Source organism: Python bivittatus, unplaced genomic scaffold, assembly GCF_059951505.1.
Source record: "Python bivittatus isolate LINGU-HERP-01145 unplaced genomic scaffold, Pbiv_v1 ctg000070_np1212, whole genome shotgun sequence".
NCBI lineage: Eukaryota > Metazoa > Chordata > Lepidosauria > Squamata > Pythonidae > Python > Python bivittatus.
The window spans coordinates 12,501,939-12,529,885 of record NW_028277034.1 but is presented as its reverse complement, the minus strand read 5'-3'; the positions used below and the strand labels follow the sequence as shown (position 1 = coordinate 12,529,885).

Below are 27,947 nucleotides of genomic sequence, written 5' to 3'. Positions count from 1 at the left end.
GGGACACACTTGGAGCAATGCAAAAATGATTCTAACACCCTAGGGGGAGGATGAAAATGTTCTCCATAGCTTTGCTATACCAATTCTCAAAAAGAATATGCATGTTGGGGAGGAGGGGGAAGTAACAACAGGTTTCATGTGTGTAACCATCTGTGTTCCTTTGCTAGAAAAATTATGGGGCCTGTGGGGATTGGGATAATTTGCTGACGGCAAGCAGATAAGGACCTAAGCAGTACCTGCTGAAAATTTGGCACTATAAATTCCATGAAAAAAGGCAGATTATGCGTATGTGTAAATAAAATAACATTTAGAAGTACACATTGGGCCATGGATATACATTTATGGAGAACAGTTCCCCCCCCCAACATGTGTAGGGTCCACATTTTTTTTTTCCTGGATCAACCAAATGTTGATCCGTTGCACCTGAGCCTAATGTCAGAGACTGAGAAAGCATGACTGGCCCAAAGTCAACCAGCCGGCTTTCATGCCTAAGACAGGACTAGAATTCACACACTCCTGGTTTCTAGCCTGGAGCCTTAACCACTAGACCAAACTGGCTCTCAAATATATGGAGAAGAGTGTGCCCTTCAAATTCTTAATTTTCTATTCAGTGTTTCTTTTCAGCATTAGATATATTTGAGATTCAAGGATTGGAAAATTAAAATTTTCAGGAAACTGATTTATAATGTCTCTGGCCCAATTTCTGTCATATGAATGGAAGACTTTGGGTTTTTGTTTTTTTTTAACTTTATGGGAAATAACTAATCTTCCCCCTCCACTTTCTGAACAGCTGCCTTAATTCTTCTCAAACCTTCTGGGAGGTCTTTGGGGACATAGGATTGCTACCTGAAAGGCTACTAGTATGAAATACCTTCTTGCTTGAAAAGAATTATCTTTGTACTACTTTAAATGCAAGTATCATGTTTATAGCTGGGTATTTCTTGAACAAGGCCAGAATGGTATATAGCATAGGAACCTGGTCCTTAGAAATAATGTGACACAGTTTGCATTTATTTTTATTCATTTATTAAATTTATATGGCCAACCATCTCTCACAAAGCAACTCTGGGCAGCATACTACAAAATCAACAATAAAATGTTTTACAAAACCAGATTAAAGCAATGAAACATAAATAAAAACAAGATCATGAGAGGGGAATACATCAGGATATTACACATGATGCAACCGTCCTTGTTACCAGGGGATCCCCAGGCCTGTTGAGAGAAACATGTTTTAAGGGATTTCCAGAAGGCCACAAGGGTTGGGGCCAACCTCACCTCGGGGTGGGGGATGATTCAAAGAGGGGGTGCCACAGCAGAAAAGGCTCGTCTCCTAGGTCCCATCAGATGGACTCCTTAACAGACAGGACTCGCAACATGCCTTTCCTGCCAGACCTGATAAGATGGGCAGATGTAATCAGGGAGAGGCAGTACCTCAGATAACCTGGCCCCATGCCATGCAGGGCTTTAAACATTAAAACCAGCACCTTGAATTGGACCCGGAAGCAAACTGGTAACCAATGCAGCTCACAGAGCAAAGGTGTAACATTTTTCCTTCCAGGGGTGTGCAGAACTGTCCACACCATTGCATTTTGCACCAGCAGAAGCTTCCAGATACTCTTCAAGGGCAGCCGACGTAGATCACATTACAGTAGTCCATTCAGGAGGTGACCAGGGTGTGAGTAACTGAAAGCAGTTACTCACAGTTTATAATTGCATAATTTATTGATTTCAGACTCAAGAATCCCCAGGCAGTTTTTTAGAATTATTTTCCTTTTATTTTTTTAAGGAACCAAAGGAAATAAAATCTTAGTTGGAGTGCTGAGTGCTGAAGAACCGTGATCTCATGCCTGAAGTGGCCAGATGAAGAACAGAGAGAGAATGGGGAAATATAGACTGGAAACAGCCAACTAGCGATATATGTTTTCTGCAAAACATCCCTGCATATGAATTTTCTGCAAAATATCCCTGCATTTCAAACTGAAACGCCCACCAAGTAAACATCTGTTGGTTAAAGCCAAAAGCCTGAATCAGGGTGGAACAGAATAAGCCACTTAGAGTCTGTTTTTTGTAGAACGTGCAGTGCTGGCAAAGATTCAGCATCATATTCAAATCTCTCAATTGCTTCTTTTTCTATTTGTGCCTAACAGAATAGCAGAAATCCATGTATCCCACTTTTTATTACCTTAGCAACAGAGATTGTATTTAAACACTGTGGTAAACCATAATTTTGTTTAACTACAGTTTGCGATCAAACAGGCTAAAAGTACTTTATAGTGGGGCTAGTAGCATAGTAATCACGCATAACCAATAAGGGGGGAAACTAATACAGTAAGGAACGTGGAACTAGACAAACTACTATTAGAAAACTTTCCACCTGAGAATAGTGAGGTTGCTGTTACAACTCGAAACATGCTGGACTTTGCATCCACACTGAGGAATGTGTAAACAAGCATGGGCGTCTGTAACCCCAGACATGCTAAGTTATAAAACTTGCTGAAAAGCCCTGGCTTGTTGGAAGATTGTCTTGTCTGGACCCCTCCATCTTGCTGGGTAGTCTTCTCCAGTAACCCAGGTTAAGGCTTGGCAGTGGGGAGTACGCAGGTGGAGGGAGTGTGACCCTTGCTGATTTGCTAGGAATCAATAAAGCTTCATTGTTGCTGAATTTTATGTCTCCGTGTTTTGTTGTTGAAAAAGATCTGGTTACATCTGTAGAAGGCAGCTGCCTCTGCGTGCCAGATAGGCAAAAGGTCTTATCTCAGTCATTGGAGAGCACAAGGGCTTTCTAGTTTGGAGCTAAATTCCAATATAACATAGTTAACTGAATAAGCTACCTTTGATTAGATTCATAATATATTCTCACTTGTGAAGTAAGATTTGCAAAACACAACGGCTGACTCCACAGAGCATGTTAATCCAAAATAAAGCAATTTGCATTTAGCTTAGCACAGTGCTTCCCAAACCTGGGTAAATTACCCAAAATTGGGTAAAAGTGCTTTTCCTTTGGGTAATGACACATGAACCCATTACCAATCACAACAGGGACATTTAAATTGACTTAAAGATTGCCACGTGTACTAAAATATATTAGAAAATCTCCCAAAGTATTCTTATTAAGACAAAAATTGATGAAATTACCAGGGGTAATTTGTTGAAATGACATAAAGATCATTCAGTGATATTGTTTTTATAATACAGATAGTCCTCGAATTATGACCATTCGTTCAGCGACCATCTGAAGTTAGGATTTTGGGTAATCAAAGAAAAAGTTTGGGAAGCACTGGCTTAGCAGAATGTGTGAATCCAGGTCTGGGTTGCAAAAATCAGATAACCCCTAAAAACTCTTGAGCAAGGAGTTTTCTGTTGGTAGCCATTTAGTGGCTGTCCAGATTATTGCTGTTCAGCTCTGGTAGCCTAGATAACAATGCCAGATAAGCATGGTTGACAAGAAATACTGTAGGAAATAAATTCAAACTAAAATCTGTATCATATTTCAGTCCAAGATAAGATCCATCACCTCCCTTTAAAGATACATAATTTGCACAAATGGTAGCATCAGATGAGAGATAAAGCACAGCACTAAACTACAGCTGTGGGGGAAAGGGAGATGTTATTCTTTTTAAGTTTTATTTTTTGTTTTTCAGTTTGTTTTTATTAACTGTATTAATTTATTAACTGTATTAATTAATTAACTGTATTAAAACAAAAAGAAAAATGAAAAATATGCAAAGTTATAAAGAAAAAACTAAAGAAAAATTTTAAAATGCAAGGCCTATATTCATGAGCATGTGTACATATATAACATTTTTGCATATGCATTTCAATAAATGATGACCATATTTATTTATAATCATGTACAGCTAATCTACATTGATAAGCACTTTGAATGTTGCTAATAACATCAGCTGTGTAAGTAACTGAGTAGCTGGGGCTATAAATTTATTCTTCCAATTATGAAGAATAAGTCTTTTAGCTTTAGGTATGCTATGACGAAACCACTTTCTGGGTCTCAATTTTCATGCAACAGGAATATAGTTCAAAAGAATATGACCTTCTGAGTTTGGGACTATGTTTATGTGACAGATGCATGGGGCAAAGGATATCACTTCCCCAATTTCTGATGTTCAAGCTGTGTGAATTGTTGCTTCTGTAGCTAAACAACATGATACACATAGAAGTGTTCCTTATATGGATAAGGATATACATTTATAAGAATAAGCATTCCATATATATTTACACACACGTATATATTAGACATCCAAGGAGACATCATATAACCCCATCTTATTCCCTGTTTAATTGAGAAGGGAGCTAAGCATTCTTTTTATTTAAGTGTTTTATTTATTATCGTGCACATTTTACTTCCATAATAAACCACTTTTGTCACATTCTGCAATCAATCTTCAACTCCATATTTGTTTCAAACATTTTTAATTCCAGACTATTCACTTTATCACATACTTTCTGTAAATCAAAAAAATATACAATAAACTTCATAGTCATACATTTCTCAGTGACCTGCAGAAGCACAACCTATGCCAGCCTAAAGCCACAATGAACTTCCCAAATGTTATTCATTCACACTTGGCATATCCTTTCAGTCAGAATTCTGTCAAACATTTCTTAGGCACACTTATCAATCTAATTTTTCTGTACACTTTGTATTAATTCTAGTTCGCTTTCCCTTGGTATAAGGCAGTGTTGTCCAAACTTGGCCACTTTAAGATGAGTGGACCTCAACTCCCAGAATTCCCCAGCCAGCATGGCTGGCTGGGGAATTCTGGAAGTTGAACTCCACTCTTCTTAAAGTGGCCAAGTTTGGACAACACTGGTATAAGGGAATAATAATGGCATTCTTCCAATATTCAGGTCCAGACGCAGCCTTTACCCGCAAATTAAACAAGTCACACAGCCACTCACATTCATATTGAAACATTTCTCCACACAATCTACACCTGAAGCCTTATCCATTTTCAACATTCTTCCAGCATTTATGACATTCATTTTCATCCATTTTTATGGGATACTAACATTTGTAGCATTCATTGCAATTCCACTGATCAACTTACCATAATCATTTCCATACAAATCTCTAAGATACTCCTTTTTGTCACTTTATTTTTATCACTTTAGTTTCATCCCAAATAATTTCATTCTTTTAATTCAAAATTCCATTCACTTTGCTAGAGGCTCCTTGTATACCCCATTTCACTTACTTCCTAAGCAGTTTTTATTGTCATCAAAATAACTCTGCACTTTCCCTGCTTCTTTTAATTTTAATCATTCCTACATTTTGCTTGTTGTAACATTGTCATTATCTTGGTCTCACCATCCCTTTTTTCAGCAATCATTCTTTTATATGCAGTTTTCCTCATCCAAGCCCTTTCTTCACTTCACATTTTTCCAAGCATTCTTTTTCCTTCTTCCCTTTAGCATCACTCAACACACTTTCATGTCCGTCTGTAATTTAATTATTTTCACTCTGTTTCTGCATCCTTTTTCCTCATATAGACTTTTATTCAAATTATGGATTAGATTAACTGTCTTCTAAGATGTTTTCATATAGGATTTGTACATTTTTTTACTGGCAGTCATTATATTTTCACCTTAATTACTTTTACTCTTTTCCTTTTGTTCCATATCCATTTTTCCCATAATCAACTCTTGACACTACATATATATATATATATATATATATATATATATATATATATATATGTTGTGTAGCATTCAGAACAGCTCATCTCCCATGTAACTTTCACTAATTCTGTCAATCATTTATCATAAGCAAACAAATAAATCAAGCTTTTATATTTTTTATAAATTCCTCTGCTATTTGTATGGATGAATAGACTTAATTCTTAAACCATGTATTTGGAACAAACAGAATGGTCACCATTCTCATCAATTTCTGGGTCTCTGAATGGCACAACTTTTTCTGTACTCTCTCATTTCATTCTCACCCATCTGTTTATATCATTTACCTGGATCTCCCATTATTACAATTCCCTGGAACATAACATGCAACTATCATCATCCATATGCTTCTACAAAAACTTGGCTTGTCTCAGTGAAGCCACAACTGATATTAATGCTGTATACTTCATTTAAGCTCCTTCCCAATGTTTATAAAATAGAATTAAAATTTATCAGGTGGTTCTCACATGCATGCAGGCTTCTGCGTCGCCATCTCATCGGAAGTCCTCCAAAAAGGTTTGTGCACAGGGCTGAATGTATCCATTCAAGTATCCCATCATCCATACCACATGCAGTATTCCTGGCTAATGGTAAGAATATAATATGGACATAATCAATTTTGCTACATTTGTCATTATTCCACAAGTGCAACCAAAGCCTTATTTAATTCCAAGCATTTTCATGCTATTTTACGCAATGCATGATTTCTAATGTAAAGACTCCCTTGCAAGCTGACATACTATTGCCTGCATCCCACCAACTAAGTACATGTAATATATAAAATAATAGTTAAAAGTCCAAAAGTCCAAAAAGACTCTGCCAGTTGAGGATGTTCACTGGCCATGAAATACAGACTGCCTATGGTATCTGAACAATCCACAGGAGGATGGAACAGAATGGCTAGACTCCTAAAACTGGAGTTGGGCAGCTAATAAATTTGAATGAATGAATGAATGAATGAATGAATGAATGAATGAATGAATGCACAGGCAGTTGGGTAATAAATAAATAAATAAATAAATAAATAAATAAATAAATAAAAGCACAGGCAGAAATCGTGGCTCCCAGAAGAGCACATATTACACCTCTGCTTCACAAGCTGCATTGGCTACCTGTTTGCTTCCAGGTCCAATTCAAAGTGCTGGTTTTGACCTTTAAAGCCCTTCATGGCATGGGGCCAGGTTATCTGAGGGACCACCTCTCCCCGATCACATCAGCCCATCCCATCCCATTAGATCTGGCAGGGAAGGTATGTTACATGTTCCATCGGCCAGGGACTTGCATTTGGTGGGTCCCAGGCAACAGGCCTTCTCTGCCGTGGCTCCCTCCTTGTGGAACATTCTCCCCCCTGAAGTGAGGCTCGCCCCTTCCCTGCTGTCATTTAGGAACTCCCTCAAGACGTGGTTATGTCATCAGGCCTGGGGGTCTTTGGGAACTGGAGACATTCTTAGATGGCTGCACTATGATTGATATCCTGCTCTTTCCATGGGGTTTGTATATTTTAAAATTTAAACTTTTTAAACTTTTTGATAATGTTGCATTTTAATAACCACTTTTTAATCTTTTATAATGATTGTTTTTATCTATTTGTTATTTTATTCAATTGTTGTACACTGCTGACAGTTGCTTTGTGTGAGATGGGTGGCTAAATAAATGTGTTAAATAAATAGAAATAAATAGAAATAAACAGGAAGCACACCAAACTACAACACAGTTTGTTGCAGTTTCTACTTGTCTGTATAAATGAAGCTGAGATTCTGGCAACTAATCAGTGCTGTGCAATTATATTGCATTGAGCAAATTGTTCCCATCCCTTACTGGTGTCTCCTGTCTTCTTCAAATAAGGAAAGAGTATGATTGGCTGCCTTTTGGTTTCACGGAAGCTCCCTACTACCTCTCCTTTCCAAACCTCACCTTTAAATAGGAAAAGACTCTCCAAGTTGATAGTCTGCTATCCTTATTCTCAGTAGGATATAAAATCTGGGCTTGGCCTGTTCCTCTTGTGCATCAGTGCTCCTCTGTATAAAATTTCCCCTCATATAGAAAATTAAATACCAAGGTGATAGATAAGTTTAGACACTTTGATATTTCTTTTTCTCTTTATTTATCATGAATAAGACTAAAGTGGCACAACAGCATTCCCAAAGTGCTATTCTTACTATGTGTGGGATGATAACACATGGACCTCGCAGCAGATTGGGGATAACTGTGGTTGACCCAACAACAACATAATCTTTATTCAGTCAATGACCAGCAAAATTTAAAAGGAAAATTTAAAACAAAGTAAAATGGAGCAAATATATACAATAATGTAGTAATAACTAGTGAAATAAATCACATAATAATATAGCCTTCCCGCTTCTATTACTATATTGATACATTTACTATCTGGATAATATAAATCTAAAACATTAATAGATATAAAATAAAAATATATATCCCCTAACATGTTATTAAGACATATCAGACCAAAAGTAATCTAAAACATTAATAAATAAATAAAAATAAAAATATGTATTTCAATTTTATTAAGATATATCAAACCAAAAGTAATGTTTAAAACAAATGCAATTACGTCTTTAACCAATTTTGTCTTTCTTTCATTGCGGCAACACAGAATTTAGCTACTGCACATGTGCTGTAAGGTTTTAGATCCTGAAGAAAATGGTTCACATAAAAATTATCTCATCTCCCAGGAAATGTGTCGATTAAGTGCAAAATATAGGTTGACCCAATGTCCCATAAAATTTACAACATAGTAATATGTGTGAGATGGTTTCAACTTTCTCATCACCACATGGGCGGATACGGTCAGCTATGGGGATTTTACAATACTTGCCTTGAAAAAGTGTAGATGGGAGAATGTTGAGTCTAACTTTAAAGAACGCGATTCTCAACTTAGGAAAAGTTAGGTTTTGTGGATAACTTGCTGGTTTCCATACACCCCTGTTTATCCAGATTCTATCACATAAGGGCAGCTTACTGACTTCAATCTGGAACTCCATGTCCCTTATTCTTTGAATAATTAATTGCTTGGCTTGATTGTATCCTAGTGATGCTGTGGTTGATCCCATTTACAAGGTTGCTACTTCAAATTTACAGTCTCCTCTACGTTGAGATAGAGTCTTCTAATAAAATATGTACATTTCATTAGATTTACACAAGACTGGGCCCAAGTCTTTCCCTCGCCTATCGTTTTATAAGCACTCTGCTCTATCTAGGATGAGTCACAGTGGAACCACAGAATAAGATATGCTGCCTCCCAACCAAATCCCTGCCTCTTGGTATTTGGGGCAATTATATGGTCCCTCCCCCTTCTCTATTAGAACAATCTGTCAACAGCTTCTGAAAACAGCTTATTCATCTTCATTAGAGCTCCAGTGATATGTCATTCCAGAGTGAAGGAGGGAAAGAGGAAGCCAATTTGGCTGGGATGATCAGGGAGTGAGGGCACATTGCTGCTAACAGAAGGCTCCGTAAATGTGGGGAAGAGTGATGCCTGGGCCAGCCAACAGGTTATGTGTGTGTTCCCCAAGGAATCAATGACCCTTCATTCTGTCACTCCTCAACCTCTCATTATCACCTGATCCAAGTTCCAAAGGGAAGTGCCTACATTTCCAAAGAGGACTTGGACCGTATTCCCCAAACATGCTTCTTGGAAGGAAATCCAACATAAATGGGACTACTTCCAAGAAAGTACACATGCTTAAGCTTTAAAAGAAGCAACCATTTAATCTGAATATACAGGGGATCTGCAACAGATCAAACAGCCCCTAAGAGAAAGAATTGCTTCCCTACAGGCTACCATCCTAGCAGGTTGTAAGGAATACTCTTCTTTCTTCTCTGCTCTTAGTTAGGACCACCAGATCTCAGCAGCAAAAATCCACATGATTACTAAGGTGTTTCTCTATCTCTTGGTTGACCAGAAATTTGCAGCCCAGATCTGGTAGCCTATTTTAGGAAGCTAGACAAGATGTGGGCCAGTCACTAGACTTATGCCTAATAAAACTTATTTCTGCCTTTTCTTTTAGATTGCTGGGTGGACAAGTATGGCCACTGCATCACTCCTAAAGCTTATTTTGTTGGGCTGAAACATGCAAAAGTGCAGGCCATTTGTGGATAATCTTCTACCTTAAAAGGGAGAGGAAAAGAGAAATAACAAACATGCGGTAGTCGTGGTGGAGAGGGGAATGTAGCACTTTATAGACTAACACGACGTTCCCCAATCTTGGACTATTCAACCAGCAGAATTTTCAGCCAAAATGACCTTTATACTTTGTTAATGTTGGCTGGGAATTTTGGGAATTAGTCCAACACATCTGGAAGGCGCCAGTTTGCTGAGGATGGCTTGAGAGACTGATCTGCATATGCTTCCTTTTCTACAGCCAGCTTCACTGATTGCATCTTTTGCAGCCAGAATGTAATATCCAGGACCATTTAGAAGAAAATTCCATAATTTCAACAGGGTTTACTCCCTAATAAGTAAATACATCATTACAGCACATTAAGGTGCCAAGAGATTCCAAAGATGGGTTAGGATTATGCAAAGAATGCCTTTCTACCACATGATGCTATATTGAGAATGACAGTGTACCAGTAAATCAATAAGGCTGTGACCTCTCACACATGTTAAGAAAAAAGTTGCTTGAACTCAGTGAGTCTTCATTCCGGTTAGACAGCCACAGACAAATTGGGTTCCAATTCCCAGAATTCCCAGTCAACACATCTAGAAAGTGCCAGATCGGGAAAAGATTGATTTAAGCTTTCCTTACTCACTTGACATTCTAGTAAAGTCGTTTAAAATCTTTTTCTCCCTTTTTCATTTTGAGAAATGTCCTTCTTAAGCATTGCCAGTTATTGAGTCTAAGCCTAAGACCGACGCCAGGCCAGTGGCAAACAGCAGCTTTGCTGTTAACACCTTTGGTGAGCTCCCCTCCATCTCCCATCTTTGCTGCCTGACTATTTTGAAGTGCTGGTGGCAATCCATTTTCCTGTTCTGATTGCTCTCTGGAGAACTGGGGTTGTGCATTTGGCAGTCTGGGCCAAGCTAAGCAAAAGTCCTTTTATTTCGCAGAAAGAAAACAAGGGGTATGTGGGAAGTTCCTCGCATTATTAACCCGACTAACACTGCATTCTGGCCCTGAGGAATGCTTCCAGGTGCGACTGAAAGGTACAGCAGTGAGACTGATAGAAATGTAATAAAATTGAAATGAAATGAAATATTGGCTGCTTTCCCAGCAAATAACTGCCTTGAAAATTACTTTTTAAATGCAGCCTAAGTCGGTTGATTGTCTTTTCTACTTTCTTTCCTTCCTCCTTCAGCAATGGGAGCTGAAATTCTAGAAAATGAGGCTCGCGAGCCAAGAAGGGGACAGATGCACATAAAATAAACCCTGCATCAGTGCAGACTGGATTAAGACATAAACAGCAGGCATTGCTGGTGGGGAGGGAGGGTTACATGAATAGACTAAAGATGCCTTTCCTGGCAACTTCCAGATGTGTTGGACTGGAAATCCCATAACTCCTCTCCTGGTGCTAGGCAGTTTGAGGGCTTGTAATCCAGTTCATCTGCAATACAGATTGGAAAACCTTGAGATCTGCTGGAGAGAGAATTGCCGACAAAAGGAACACAGCCAAGACATTCCTAGCCAGTTCTTTAGACTAAGCTGATAAAAGCAATCTCAGAATTATGGCCTAATTTTGGCACAATGGGAAGAAAATTTTATATTAGTCATTGCTTTCCCTGCTTTTTTTTTTCTTTCTCCTAAAACTGCTATAGATGTACAAAACAAGCAAATCCAACACGAATGCTGCATTTCATTTCCCTCTGGATCAGATTATGGCATGGAGGAAGATTGCTTGCTCCCTCCCTTAATCAACCTTGACCCCTGGTGACATCCATGTACTTTTCTTGGCAGCAATAAGGAAATGGCTTGCACTGCGCATGGTGGAGAAGGATGGATAGTGGTGGCCTAGACTATAGGTGCTACAGAATGAAGTGGGAACTGAGGGATCAAATTATGGGCACTCTTTCAGACTATCAGTGAGAAATAGCATTGTCTCCTACATAAGTACTTCCTGTTCTCACAGTAGATTGTTAGAGCTTTATCCTTGTTCATTTCAGTTTTCAAACACCTTAGACAATGGTGAATCAAGCATGTCCCAAAGAAAATGCCCGATCTATGTATTCTTTCCCAATAAGCAGCTTACTATAACATGGATTCAATGGGAGACCAAATTGAGTTATTGGGAGATCAGCCTTTTTGAACCTCTTCTGAGTCGCCAGACAGAGAGGAAACTTTCTTCCCCCACAAGACTCTTCCTCAAATGTGCCTTGCAATAAAAGAAGAGGCTGGGGAGGACTGGACTTGTGGGCAGAAGGCAAAGAGAAGCCTTGTCCACAGTTGTGAGATAGCAATTTGGATCTGCATCTCTTTGTGACCATTTTCCTGCTGGAAACATCTGAATCAGCCCACTAGTTAGTGCAGTGAACTAGGGCTAACTGCAACCCAAAGAGTTCTAGAAAGGAAGATGGGGAAGGAAGACTAGAAAAAGGTGGTCATTTTCACCTCCCGTGGTGCTGGGATTTATTTTAGAGGAATGCTATAAACCCCAATTGGGAAATAGTACCTAGTGGCTGGAAGGCACACTCTTTTCCTTTTAGGCAATTTCCTCATCAGTTGTTTTCAGGATTGTGGACTATCATGGCGAGTAAATATAATGGTAAAGAATATAGGCTTTATATAGCTCCTCCAGTGACTGGGAGCTCTAGATGACAATACGTATCACTCTTGAGGAAATGGCCATAGAACCCCATATAAACCTCCACATTAGGAAGCCTTAAGGGTTCTCTCCACCTGGACCTAGGTATGATACAAACATGTTTTTTCATGTGTCCCCCTGACGCTGCCCATCTCCTTCCCAGCCCATGACTGCTACAGCCTTAAATCATCTTTGTACTGGTATTAGACTCTTGTTCCCTTTCCCCTGATAGTTTCCAGAAACATATCCTCCTGAATCACTTTTTTTCCTGTCAAGTCCTCCTGAGGTTGCCTTTGCCTCATTCCCAACCCATATCTGAGGAAACTTAAAATTGACCCCAGCTGTTCCAGATTCAAAGTATTTTGTTTCCCTCCCCTCCTGCCATATCATGGAGAATTATTATGGTAGATATCATCTGGCATGCTTCACCAATAATGTGGTTGCTGATTTGGCAAAGGTGGAGAACCTGCCCAGCTCCTATTGGCAACTTTAAGCTTTTGAGGGAATGGCCCCTCTCCTTCTCTTGCTGGGATCTGCCCTCCAAGGACATTTTGGGTTAGGAGGCCTGACAATGGCTGACTGGGTACCTTCCGAAGTGCTTCACAGGCTTTGTGGGAATGCTAGGCCAGTGCCTTGTCAGCTCTTTCCCTGCTGACTGCATTAAGATTTCCTGCTGCTTCTGCCTATAAAGCTCACGGCCATCCATTTTGCTGTTTTATTATATTGGTTGGGGCCATGCTGCACCATTCTGTTTACTCCATTCTGACCTGGCAGGACTAGGTGACATGCTAATGGCTGCTTTATTAGGCACAGGCCAATTACTGTTGCATGTTCTCCATGGCCCTCTCATCAGCTACTTCCAAGAGCTCTCAGCCACGAGGTCAGAGCTGGACTCCTTGGTCACTCCTGCCAGCATTGCTATACTCTTGCAGCACTAATTGGGAATGGAGCTCACTCATTGGTGTTACCTCCTGCTTTACCCCACGCCCCTCTTCCACACTGTCAGCTGGGCTACTTAGGGACACATATCTATCCCTCCTTCACAACAGGAGTAGTTTCATATTTAGAAATAGTTTAACTGATAGTTGGCAGGTGTGAAGAAGGGGTTATACAGAGCAGGAACATTAGGGTACTCCCTTCTTTGTTCCCATTCATGACTGTGACCCTTTCGGCAACTTGACAGGTGATTCAAGCCATTGTTCTGAGCCTACACTCATAAGACCCCATCACACTGAACATTTTAAAAAAAATTGGTTTGTTTTTTTTCTTGTCAGCAGATGAGACAGGAAATGAAGTCAGGGGAATCCACCAATCCCTTTCCTTAACTTGGCCCACAATAGTTAAATAAAGACAGTTCCCTTTTTGAATTTTATTTTGCTGGGTGAGGTCAATGTGTTTTTGTTATGTTTAACACATGGACATGGATAGCAAGGAAACAGCTTCCTAGGCTCATCTGGAATCTTTTATTCCTCAAGGAATCCCATTCATTTCCCATAAATGCCCCGTGGACAACAGATTCACTGTTTTGGAAACCCAAAGCTGTTGGTCTGGAATCTGATATTTTAGTTTCACCTGGCTGCGGATCAAGCGGTAGATCATTCTGTATTCCACACCATCCTAAGTCTCTGTGATTGTATCATCAATAATATCCTCCAGGGCTCAGACTGCTCCACTGAGGGAAGGGCAGTCTTTAGCAATTGTCCCCAGTTTCCTTATCAAATACTTAGTTCTAAAAATTTATCACTCATAAAAACAAATTGCTTTGGGCAGAATGTTTAATCAAGTCTCAGGCTTGATTTTTTACTAAAAGATCACAGTGGTGGTAGGAAACATAACTTGTATTATTCTAATATTTCAAAATATTATTTTATAATTGTATTACTGTTGCTTTTTAAAATCTATATGCTTTGTGTTTGAAATTTTGAATTTTGATATGGCCTAAGGGCTAATCAATAAACTTTGATTGAGTGATCTCTATGCTTGTAGAATTATAATCTTTGATATTATGATATCTGTAACATTATTTGATAGCTTTTTCCCATTTGTTTATTTCAAACAAATACCAGCATTCTTAGTTTTTAAACATGTACATATGAATTGTCTCTCAATATTTTATTTATTATTAGAGATAGATGTTTACTTTTCTTCCTTTCTTCTAGGCATCGATCTGGTAGGACTTCCAAAATCTCTGGACTAAGATTGCTCAGTATCTGCAAGGATCAATGTCATATATTCAGAAATATTGAGGTTTTAACTGGAAAAAAAGAAAACAAACTCTGTGGGAGGAAAATGAAAAGAAGAACTGTAAATGGCTACAGGCAGTGGGGAAAAAAGTTACTCCTTGAAGACTGAAATACATCATTAGGTCTTCATGTTGTAAAACAAACAATGAATTCAACCAGATAAATTGCTGCCTTTAAAGCCTGGAATAAGGGTACTCTCAAATTGGTGGGTGGATGGGTAAATTAATTAATATTTAAAACAAATACAGAAAGAAGCTAAGCATCTTTTCTTTTATAAGATTAGCATTGGTTCTTCTCAAGTGGTCACAGCTGAAAGTTTTTCTTCAGTTTAAATAGCATGATTCCAACAAGACATCAGCAAGCTTTCTTAAATGCATGGAAATGCCCCCAGAAGATTTAGGGAGGATCACCAGCTTGAGCAGCTTTCCACAAAGATAGGACAAATTCATGGAGGATGACCATCAGTGGCTATAAAGCTGATAGTATATCTATGTATCTCTAGCATCAAAGACAATGTGCCTTGCCAGATCAGCTGCTGGGGAACAGAAGCATCAGTGGATTTTTGGGGAGGTCCTTTGGAAACAAAACTCCTGGACTAGATGGACCTTTAATCTGATCCATGGTGGCTCTTCCTGCCTGCTTATTTTTGCACAGGCCAAGTTTTCCAAGGAAATCTAAAGAATGTCAGTTGAATTTACCAGCAACATTTAAGTACTGTATGTGTTGCATTTTCTTCTCAAGTGGAAATCAATGAGGCTCTAAAACAAGATCAGCAGACATCTGCCTCTAAGCATCTACTTTTGTCTCATCCAGAATCTTGAGATCTATCAGTGTGATGCCAGAAGCCCCAGCAGAATGCTTAGAAAGATTAAATATTAAACCCAGGAATTTCTTCTCAGTCCACCTACTGAAATTCACAGTTCTTTCAATACAAACCCACTCACATCAGCCTATACACTTCTTCAACATTTCAGTGGTATAAAGCTGAATTAAATGATATGGAGTCAGAAACCTGCAATACAACTATCAGAGATTTTTTTTCCTGCTGTCTGCTTTGAAGTGCTGGTAGGGTTGCGTCCTAGCAATCTAAGGTGACTCGTCTTTCCCAAATGCGGCAAGACCTTTTTACTTGGGCTTATTTGATAGACCTTAATGGGAGAGAGGTTTGTGTATTCTTCTGTGATATTGATATTGAATGAGGCATTGAGGATGGGGGGAACAAGAACAAATTGTTCATAAATGAAATATTAAACTTCTGGAGTTACAGAGATGTGAAGGAGACCACAGATGACAGAGAAGAGAAGCCTGATGCATTATTAGACATGTAATTCTATTTATTGGAAAGTATATCCTACAGTATTTAATTTGGATTAAAAATATTAATGAGAAATGGCTGGATGCTTGAATATATCACATGAAGAGGAGCTCAGCACCTAGGTAACTGATTCCACTGTGCAAGTGCTGTTACTGTTAAGATGTTTTTCCTAACAGTTAACTAAAATTTGCCTTCCTGTAACTTAAAACCATTATTTCAGGTCCTGCAGTGAAACTATAGGGAAGACGACTTGATCTTCTCCTCTGTGGCTTCTGAGGTACTTGAAAAGTACAGACATGCCCTCTTGGTATATTTTGTCTCAGTTAAATGCATCCCATTTCTCAGCATTTCCAGCCATTGTTAACTTTTCTGCACCTGTTCAAATTTCTTTTCCAAATGGTTCTAAAAGTGCTGTGCCCAGAACATGACACAGCACTCCAGGTGAGGTCTGACCAAAGCAGAATAAAGCAGAAAAATGACTTCATTTAATTTTGAAATTATATTTGATTTATGCAATCTAAAGTCACAAATACCATTTTAGAATCAGGTGACTCTGTTGGCTCTTATTTAGCATATAATGAACCTACAATTCCAAAATCTTTTTTCACAGGTACTGTTTATAAGGAATTCATATCCTTCATTCTATGCCTATGCATGTATTTATTTTTTACTTCCTCTTAATATTACACTCCAGATTTTGGATAAGAGTGTAGCCCAGAGCACACACAGCTTGTGTATATTGAATTTATGTCACAGTAAGTTTCTCTCTTTCAACTCTGTTTTAAAGGATCAGGTATCAGATTTCCAATTTGGGAGAACGAATCTAAATACTGTATGGATTGAACAAATATCTATCTAGGGATGTAAGAAGGGCTCAGATCTCCAATGACTACATGTTTCCAAATAATCTAGAATGATAGATTTAAATGTTGGGTTTCAAAAGACCAATCATTTGTGAGCTGTAAGGGGAATATCAGCAGGAAACCCAAGGCTGTTTTGCTTCTTTCTGGTTCCAGCACAATGAATTTCAAGAGACACCTGGTACTCCAATCCTAAAATCACCAGAATTAATGTGCCATATCTTCCTACATCTATTTTTGGCTGAATTGTTATTTCCTCATTTGACAGACTCAAATGATCCATTTCTTAAGGCCAGCAAAATCTCTAATTGGTTCATTGAGGTTACTTCAGGCGTGAAACAACTTGGCATTTAACTGAATGTATTTGCTCTTGTGAATGGTTTTGAATGCTGAGGGCCTGTTAGCTGGAGGGTGAACTTCACAGGGAACTCTTCTTAGTCAACCTTAAATTAGAGGTGTTTATTCCACAAATTTCCACTGAATTTGAATTCTCACCTTTTGGTCAAAAAGCCATTCAAGAGTTTGGAGAATGATTCACATGGAATGTATATTCTGCAGCTCTGTATTCTTAAACTCATTTCCTCACACACTTTATTTGAATTAGGGCTTTGATTCGTAATCTGTTTTGACTGGTAGACCAAACACCCCAGAAGGTATAGAAGTAGCAAAAATAGCACTCTAGGGCATATACAAAGTAATTTATTCACCACTTATGATAGTTTGCCTCTATAACTGGCATTAGGTAAAAATATTTCTATGAGCCAGGGAAAATGTACTGCCTATTAGGCCAGCTGAGCTCAATAATTTTACCTCAGTTTTGGTAAAGGAAGGATCAAAAAGAGTTGGTCTAAATACTGTGTAACAGATCACTGACTGGGGGCAAATTCTTTGGAAATTCAAACTCTTGCAGCTGTTCTGTAGACTTTCAGTTGACTTAAGAAAGTTATTGATTTCCCCTCACCCTCATATGATGCTGGATTGCTAAGAGATGAGGGGCATTGTAGCCAATACAGCTGAGGAGATCAAATTGAGAAGATTGCTGAATATTAAATGAGTGAGACAGTCAGATACAATAATGCTCCCATTGACCACACCTAAAAACCATTCCAGAAAAGTCTGCTAAGCAATATAATCTTAGTCTCAGTGGGGGAGAGATAAAGGGAGTGGGGGGGGGGGGAGGCAGAGGTTGGGGCAAGGTTGAAGCTCAGAATCTTTGGTGGGGTTTGCCAGAGGCAATTCCTTCTGATCCCACTGTGAAGCTCCAGTCCAGAGCAGACACAGTGGAGGCATCAATACCCTGGTCTCAAATCAGGCCACAGAAATGTATGTGTCATGGATCTGATGTGCCCTCCTGTTTATTGAAGAGAAAAAAGAGTTATTTTGAAAATTAAGCTGTCAGGCTTTCTGGCCCTGCCAAAGATAAGAAAACACATGCTTTTATTTAAAATAAAAATTAAAATAATAATTATAATTAAATAAAATAAAATAATAAAAATAAAAATAATAATAATAATTTAAAAATAAAATATAAATTATAGATATAGATATATAGATATAAATATATAGATATATAGATATAGTTACTAATATGTTCAGGGAAGGGTAGATTTGGATTTTCTGCCTTATGCAGTAAGACTGATACTGAAATGTTGATGTTAGGTGAGACAGAGATTTCAATAACCAATCAGGTAAGATAAATAGCATTCCCAGATCTTTCTCTATTATCTAGGCAGACCCAAATGTAAAAGCACTAAAAAGTGCTGAATCTTAACTGTTGGTATCCCTCACCACTGAGCATACTGTTTAGGGCTGCCAGGAGCAGCAGTATATCCACAGCTGGATGGCTGCAGATCTCCCTGCCCAGCATCCATGAGGCTCCAATTCTACTTGCTGTTATTGGAAGCGAGTCGCTTTAAACAAAAGGGGCCCTAACTTCCATTAAAGGTGTTTAGGATTTGGGATATAGGGAAATCTTCAGAGATGGATTCTCTTGCTCAACCATCACACACTATGACTCTGCCTGGGAGAAAAAAGGAAGAGCTGGTGATAGCATTGTTCTTTGAGAATAGATTATCCAACATTGATATAAGCTATTTTGCATAGGAAAAAAAATGGAAGTGTACATAACTTAAGGGAGAAAGGGATAAAATAAAAGCAAAGATGTATACATAGGAGTATTCAAAACCCAAACAAACTGAAGTATGTTTAAATCAAACTGGGAAAATAATTGAATAAGGATTGCAAAGCCTTCAGGGCAAATGATGACAACAGTGATTTTAAAGGGGGATGTAAGTCACTGACCTACTTGGATCCAATTTGCAGGAGATTTTATGGAAAGTAAATTCCTTCTACTCTTAAACATCCATCCATGTCAATGATCCAAGTAAGTACAGATCTGAGGCAGAAGACTAACAAAAACAAGGCAAAATGGGCAGGAAGTCATCTAACTGCTCTGGTGTCTTTGGTCTCTTTTCCCACCAGACCCAGATTCATATCATACCTCAGAGTTTCTTCAAGTTCCTTATATCTCACAGGTTACTGTTATTCCTAATTCCCATGATAGAAGAAGTAAGCATGTGAATGTGTGTATATATGTCTGAGGATTGCCCATCTCTGCTTCTTGAAGGACAGTATCTTATGGGTGTCCAAAATGATTGAAATAAGCAACTTATACAGTCACATCATAGAAATAATGAGAGGTGTTCTTTTTGAAATTGTGGTTGAGGAGAACCTTCTTTCAGGTGTAAATGGGGAGAAACCAGAAGTACTACCTGCCCTGTCTTTCTCCCTCCCCCCTCCCCCCCTTGTGCAGATGGTTCTTTCTTTGCCTGGTCCTGATTTACAAGCCACCGAGAGGCTGAAGTGGTGCAGCTTGGATTCCAGCTTAGAAGCTCAGCCAGAAATTTCAAAACCAAACCAAACCAGGCGGCTAAAGAGAGGCTGACTTCACTTTGAACATCTAACTCTAAATTGTAAAGATGCTGGTTAAATGATTTATGGCCTGAAGTGGGATACCTTATTTAAAAAAGAAAAAAAAAACTATTCATCCCTCCCTGCCTCACAGCTACAGAACGGTGTCCTTTTTGGTCTATGACTCTGCCGAGTTACAGCAACCGTGACAATAAATCTGAATCTTCAACGATTTTAAATTAAATATTTCCCAAAAAATGTGAATAATTGCTGAATACTCCTCACATGGTTAGAAAATAACATTGTCATCTTAATCCCCCAAATCCCAACTTGGAATCATTTGGATGAATTCTGCAGTATTTGCAATTAACATAATAGTCCTATTGATTTTTCAAAGAATATGTCCCACAATAAGTTTCTTTAAACACTGACATTTATAAATTCATAAGGATTTCCTTCCAAATTAATTTAGTTCAGAAGCAATGAAATGGAACCAATGTAAACCCTTCCCTTTGGTTACACTGAACTAGTTAGTTTTTGACCAATGAACCCCTGAAGGTTTGGACAGTGATTCAGATCTCTCGGTGTTCCCATCCACTGAACTTCTAAGTTTGTGATATTTCAGAGTGTTATAGCTTAAACATTTCGCCCTGTCTTTGATTCATTGACTCTGAGGTGTTTCTGGGATCTCCTTCCAATTCAGTTTGTTTAAGGTTTCTACTTTGCCCCGTATTACATATCAAAATTAGGTTTCAAATCAAAGGAGTGGCAGGCAAAGGATGTTGTTGTTTTATAGCTTTCCAAGGACCCACCAATCCTAACCAAATAAGTCTTTTAAGGGGTTGGCTTCCTTATTTTAAATATCTTACTGAAATCCACTTAAAGTTAATATCAGACTATTTCAGCAGGAGGGGATAATTTGGAAGTTTGAGGAAAAGGTAAGAGTTTTACCTCAATAATTTTCTTTCATAGGACATAAAAGTAATCTTCCAACTGGGCCATCTTTGTCTCAACCAATCAACTTTGATGGGTAAGTCTCATGCTTTTAAATGATCTCTAAATAAACAGATGAATTTACATAATAAAACAAGGAGCCAACAATTCGAGAAAAGGAGAACTTGATCAAGAGCTGACTGGAAGTTTAATAGCACTGCAAAATACTTTGCTTGGACAATAACTTTAAATCAGCAGGACTTTACTCAGAAATAAAGACTTTTTACAAAGACTGTGGCCACATTTGGATAACACCACGCAGCAACTATTTACTGAAATACACTAATTAAAGTTGCAATCACACACTTGCCCCCATTTGGAATTAAACCTCACTACACTGTTACTGAGTCAGCATGTATAGGATTGATTGCTGCGCATAAATTGCTGAATCGGATTGTTAATGAAATATGTCACGCACGGCACACTCATAAATCAAGGACGGTCTCGCTGAAATAATTTTAAAAAACGCCATGGCTTGCGGTAGCGTATTGTGGTATGGCCTTTGCTGAACCAAAATCCACTTCCGCATCTACCCAAATGTTGCATGCAGACATGCATACCTGTACACACGTGTGCAGAGAAAAACCAGGGAGGACAAAAGGCTACAAATTAGTAGAGAGTCCGTAGATCTATGCAAAAGTCAACTGTGTGCAGCTGTCTCCTCAACCGGGGGAGGGGGGGAATCTCTGAAATGTGTGGGACTTCCAACTCCCATAATCCCCAGCCAGTGTGTCAAACCATTTCAAAGACTCTGTTGGCTGAGAATGAAAGTTGGCAAAGGACACAATGATGACCGCCTTTGCCCCGGGATGCTGTCGAGAAATTCTTATGCTCTACAAAAGCAGCGAGACTTACCCCACTTTTTCCGCCTCGGCTCCAGAGCCGGACTTCTTTAAAATAATCTGCCGAGGCTCCTTGGCAAAAACGCCCCGCTCTCCCGTAAGGCGGCCGGCGAGGTTCCTTCTAGTGAGAAACCGTGATCCTCCCCAGGCAGCTGAAGAGGACGGGGAGACTCGCTTTTCTTGCAAGGAAGTCGGAAGGCACGACGCGGAACCTTTGCTTCAGGAAGAGAGATGCTTTAACAGCGCGGAAAGAACATCCCAGGCCCGCGGTGAATCAGCCAGATTCCCTTTAAGCCGCCGCTAGAGCTTGGACTAAATATCAGCAGAGGCAGAAGTCGGGGGGATTTCAAGGCGCCTCTCCAGGCTTCGGGATCAGGCTTTGGAATCCTCTTAGTACTGTAGCCATTTGTTTTTTCTTTCCGAGGGAAAGAACTGGCTGCGGACTGGTCGCCCGACGCCCTTCGTATGTTCAGTCTGTCGGCAGGCAGCCTTGGTCGCCTGGCATACAGGCCCTCTGGCTGGGAGGGCCAAGAGGCGGCGAGGCCGACGGCGCGGTCTCCCCTGCCCCGGAGCCCGATTACTCCGAAGTACTCCAGCTCATTTCAAGCGAGTGTCTGCGCTGTTGGCGGTCTGACAGCGTCATTCTTGGGCACGTTTCTTTCTGAAGGAAACAACTTTGCTCGGTGGGGTCTTGGGCTGCAATCCCAGGGCCACGTATTGGGGAGCAAGTTCCCTGTGAATACCGCCGGGAGGAACTTATCGAGGAGATTGGTTTTGTATTTCTTCATCTGCTGAGCTAGCCGGCCCTCTCGGCTCGCAATGTTCTCTATCTCAAAAAGGAAGGGAATTTGAAAGAAAGTGCATTGTCTGAAGGGGAAAGACGGAAGGAAGGGGCTTCTTTGAAGACGAGCGTTCTGGCAAAACGCACTCTCAAAGAGGAAATGGGCAAAGAAAACTAAAAGGTGGAGGGGAGACCAAAAGAAAAAGAAATGTTCACGTGAGTTACCAGCGCTTTGTTCAAACAGGCAACCCTCAGCAAATCTTTTGCGACGGGGCAGAGAAACCACCTACACTGGTAAATTTTTCTGGAAGGGAGATTGCCCAGACGAGAAAATGTGAGTCGGAGAAGGCGAACTGAGAGGGGAAATCGCGGCATTGGGGACTGGGGGGAGTGAGGGGGACTCCACATTGTTTACGGTCCTGCCCCCTCCCCCCCCGCCGCCGCGGAGCCCGCCGACTCCTGGTTCGAGCGACTTGACGAGAGCGAGACTTTACGCTGTGCAGAGTCCCCCCTGCTCGCTGACACGCGGGCCGGAGCCACTTGGGAGGTCCTGCCCGGCTAATGCAGCCACAGCTAACTGCTCCCAACAGGAGACTTGGTGAACCAGCCCAGGGTCACAATTAAAAGCAAGCATTTTTTTTTAAAAGGGGGGGGGGAGGAAAAACCCAAAGGCAGTGAGTACTCTGAAATAGCATTTATCAGAGGCCCGGAAAAGCCAGAGCCCACCCCATCCCCAGCCGCCAGGGATTTAAGCGTGGTTCTGGATCTGTGCTCGCGTGTGTGTCCTTGCTGTTGCTTATTAAGCTCTCAAGAGTCAGCAAGGACCGAGTCCTAGCATAGGAAAGGGCTATTCTTAACTTAGGAGCAAGGCACCTTGTGCTCTACACGTTTTTTTCGCAGCCTGAAAATCCACGAAGAATTCAGGGCGTGTTATGAGGACTGGTAAAACTACTCAGTTTGAGAGCTGGTTTGGATCTAGTGGTTAAGGCTCCAGGATAGAATCCCAAAGCCTGAGAGTTCTAGTCCTGCCTTAGGCGTGAAAGAATGGCTGGGTGACTTTGGGCCAGTCGCTCTCTCTCAGCCCAACTCACGTCACAGGGTTGTTGTTGGGAAAATAGGAGGGGGAAGGAGTATTATGTATGTTCACCGCCTTGAGTTATTTATAAAAAAAATAAAATAAAGGCGGGATAAAACATCTAATTTTTTTTTTAAATCTAAAAAAAATTCACAGAAGGAAGAGCAAGCCTCATGGGCTGCCCCTCAACCCTCTGTCTGCTGCTGCTAAGCAGGCTGCTGGGAATAGCTTGCAACCCTTGAAATCTGTGCAATTGGCCTTCTCCGAGCACAAGTGCACAAGGCTTGCTTCTAACCTCCTCTGCTTGTGGCTTTCAGTCGCAGAATCTGGTTTGAAACAGGCTGCAGCCATCAGGTCCCATACAACTCATTGGGACTTCCTGAATCACAGCAGACATGCAAAGAATATGGCTTTCCTTCAGTAAGGATTCCAGCACTCCTGTGTACTTCATTCTGAAATAAATCTCACTGAGCTCTCTAAGGTGGTGTGTTTGACTACATGTTTGCAACTTTGGTTACCACCTGGTCACCAAGCCAGAACACCCTCTAGGTAGACCAGTGACCACTTTCTTACTGATTGCCTGGATATAAGCCCTAATATCACCAAAATGGACAGGCTTGATTATGGGTTAGAATGCAAACATGCTATTCAGCGTGCAGATGGTGATGGTGATGATGATGATGCATTTTTCACTCTCTCATTCTAAATGAGTGAAGCAAGAAAAAGCAAAGATGGTATATCTTAAAGGAAAGTGAGATCTTTGAAAGAATTCCTCCAAAATCTTGAGCAAATTTTATTTATTAAGTTGTAGCACCATGCAAACCGTTTCACTGGATTGTTCCAGCTGTTGTGTTAATCAACCTCATCCTCATCATTGCAGTGGATGGTATATCTCTCCATCTGGATCTAGTCAGCTCAGATAATTTCTCCTTGGAAGGAGACCTGTTTGGTTTCAGGCCCAGTTTCCAGGTCTGAAAGTTGGAGAACTGACCGGGCAGAGATACCATTCTGGGCAGGCAGGATAACCAAGTCAAGTCACATGCCTAGGTCAGCCCTTCCATAAGGTGATGCTCTCCAGATGCTTTGGGTGAGAATGCCCATTACCCCCTGCCAACATGCTGAAGATGGTGCTGACATGATATGTGATGATAGGGCCTGTAGCACAAAGCAACTGGAGGGCACCAGGTTGGTTTTGGAAGGCGGCTGTAGGGTGTCTATTGTAAACTGTAAAAAGAATCTTTTCTTTATTTTTATTTATTTATTTCCTAGATTTATATAGCCGCCCATCTCAATCAAATTACTCTGGGTGGCTTACAACATTAAAATAATAAAAACATTTTAAAATGTAAAAACAAACAACAATCAAGATAGCCAGGAACAGAACTGGAACCTCTGGAACAGCCTGGATTTCCAGGATGAACACAGAAATCCAAGAAAGGTGGTGGGTGTGATGGAAGGCCAAAGAGGAAAGGCAAAAACGTTTGAAAATGGAAATCTAAGGATTTATCTTTTATATGGTAACTATTGTAATTGCTTCACCGAAAGAACAAACAAGACAGAGGGGGGAGGTGGTGCAGCACAAATCCATATTGCACGTCCATACATCTTTGATCCTATTATTCTAAGTAGTGAAGAAAGTACTGGATTCCCCTTAGTTGCGAATAAGCTTCATTGATCACAATAGATTTACTTATGAGTAAAAATGCATAGGATCACACGGCATTCCTGAACACAGCTGTTTGAAGCTATTTTTGAGGTGGGAGAAAAATGCTTTTTATGATTATGGTTCAAAGATAAAAATAAAAATAATCTTTTACTTGAAACGAATCACAGCACTTTTATTGACTTTAGAAGAACTGGATTGCAAGATCTCATAATACAAATTATTCTAAACAGAAATATATAGAATTGGTGTGCAATATCCATAGACAGATTCTAAACAGATTCCTTGGAAAACGAGTCAGGTCGTATCGTGAAGCTACACCCATTCAGATAAGTAGCCTAATTTTGCTGCTATGAATAGATCTCACCGAATTACAAAACAAGCTAGACATGAACTTTTTTTTTTTTTGAGACAAAATTTTGTTGGAAGAAAGGAAAGACGGAAGGAGGGTCATCCAACACACTTCAATCTAGATCTTGCTTCCTGAACGTTGTAACTTCCCAATATGTTAGGGCTATAAATCTCAAACTTTACAGCACCAGATGAAAGGAAAAACTGCATCCCAAGTCCTTCTAAGTCTCCAAATCTTAATTAATTGACCCTAATTCACTTAAGAATCTCTACGTAACCCCAAATAATTCTGTTTCCATCAGAGGAATTTACTTTCAAGTAAATATCTGCAATCAGAGCCCTCCCATTTCAGAATTCTGGCTTTCTACCCTTCCGGCCTGCAGTTACTAAGTACTTGAAACACAAGTTTTCACTGAGGCAGGTTACAACATAGAGGTCTCTGAATAAACCCATAGTGAAAATTTGCAGTCAGGCTCTTCTACTACCATGGTACCAGGAATTGAAGGAAAACACTGTGGGCGGCACAGAAGCCGTAACCCTTTGCGTAATCTTGGAGTAAGCTTTGCTGAAGTCTGAGCTTAGGAAATAGAGGACTGGACTGGTGATCTGCACCCAAGGATTCTGACTTAATTGGCTGACAGTTTCCGTAAAATGCACCCAATGCTAAATCTAAAACACTGTGCAGCTTGATTCTTTAGTGAGAGGGCACTGACTGATCCAATCTGATCTACTGTCTCCTCTCCAGGCCTCAGATTCTTTGTGTGTGGGGTGGGGAGGTCCCGGGGCCAGAGGCTGACACTACTCTTCTGTGTAGTGGGGGTAGGAATAGGCTGACCAAAGCTGAAGTTCCGATCCCAATCTTCGCTGGGAGAATAGATGAACCCGCGTTTTTCTCCTCTTCCCTTCAGAGCGAATGAGCCAAGAAACCTCCCCCCCACCCCCTCCCCAGAGACTCGATTTCCTCTCTGCCATATCCTGCAGGCCAAGCCCTTTCAACCTTCCCAGTTGGGATTCGGGGGTGGGAGGTTTGCGGCGGAGAGTGATGGGAGGGAGGAAGGATGCTCTGGAGTAACCGCAACCCAGTAAAGGGCCCTCCCCACACACGTCCCAGCCCGCGGCCGGTTACCTGCCATCTCCTCCCGTTTCTTCCCGCCGATCCCTGAGAAAAGGACCTGGAACCGCAATGAGGATCCGAGAGAGACGGGGTGGGGGGCGGGGGGAGGGAAGCCCCTTCTGGCTGCTCAGTGAACGCTCCCTGGCTTCGCCTTTCCCCGCTCGGGGTCTCCGAGTGGGGCTTCTATGGAATCTGGGGCAGAGTTGGCCTTTTTTTCCCATCGTCGTTGTTTTGGAAAGACGTCGCTACTGAAGAAAGGAGGGAGGAGGGCGGCAGCGTTGGCGGCGGAAGGGCGCGAGGTTTCGCTGGAGAAACTCAATCTGCCCCACAGTAGCGCCTGCCTCTGGGATCCATCACCGCTGACAGCCGCAGCCTGGACCGGACGCGCGCGCCTGCGCACACCCGCCGGCAGGTCGCTCTTCCACCTAGGGATCTCCACCCCCTTTTCCTTCATGGGGTGGGAGAGGCTTTTCAAAGCCTGTGGGGGCGTCTGGCCGCGGAGAAGAGAAGAATGAGGCGAGTCTCCCCCACCTGCCCCCTCTTTCCAGACCTCGCGGGTTGACCCCTCCGAGCGACTTCAATGAATAAACTCCGACCCCCCGGAAAGCAGGCCTCCCCGGCAGACCGGTCCCCCCAAGAAGCGATGCTGCAGCTCGGTGGAGCTCCTTGCCCTGCAGGGGGCTCCCTTCCTCCAAGCCGGAGGAGACGCAGGCCGCCTTCTGCACTTGCCGCGCTCGCTCGGAGGGGCTCGCCGGGCTGCCGCGGGGCTCTGCGCAAAAGGGAAGCCAGGTAGGCGGGGACGGAGCCGGCGCTCGACCAGCGCAGCGAAATGCACACTTGGCCAGCAAAGAAGTCGGCAGGTAAATCAAGAGACAGAAAGCGAGGCGGCGACGTCCCGTAAAACTTGCAGAGCAGGAGACTAGCTGGCCCCGAAGGTCTCTCCACGCGATGCATCTTTAAGTGCATTTTAGCGTAGCGGAAGAGGAGCAGGAGCAGGAGCAGGAGCAGGAGCAGGATGCCCTTGCTACACCTACAGCCCTACCGTTCACTGGAGTTCCTTATTCTGTCATGGAGGGATCATTTCAACGGGAAGCAGAGGACTTCGGTTGGCCTCTAAGTGCAGCAGGCCATATACAACAGTTAACACTCTAGGCAATATTTTTTCAGTCTGCAAACAGTGGGTGACATCTGCCAGCCCACCCAAGAACAGAGGAGGGAGCAATTTCTTTTAAACTTGTATATAAGGATATTTTATGTGTTTTTCTAAAAGTACGTAGAATGATCTTGATAGATGGACATCCCATCGTACATTCCACTACTTCATGTTACGTCTCAACCCAT

The 27,947-nt window shown here is 41.1% G+C and overlaps 1 long non-coding RNA gene across 1 annotated transcript; it reads right to left on the bottom strand.

The window, feature by feature from the left end:
* Nucleotides 1–1,765: 1,765 nt before the first annotated feature.
* LOC148216848 (uncharacterized) lies at nt 1,766–26,612 on the bottom strand. Its single transcript, XR_015794427.1, has 2 exons — nt 21,636–26,612; nt 1,766–6,281 (listed from the first exon to the last, which is right to left on the bottom strand). It is a non-coding gene; the product is annotated as an uncharacterized LOC148216848 (long non-coding RNA).
* Nucleotides 26,613–27,947: the final 1,335 nt, after the last annotated feature.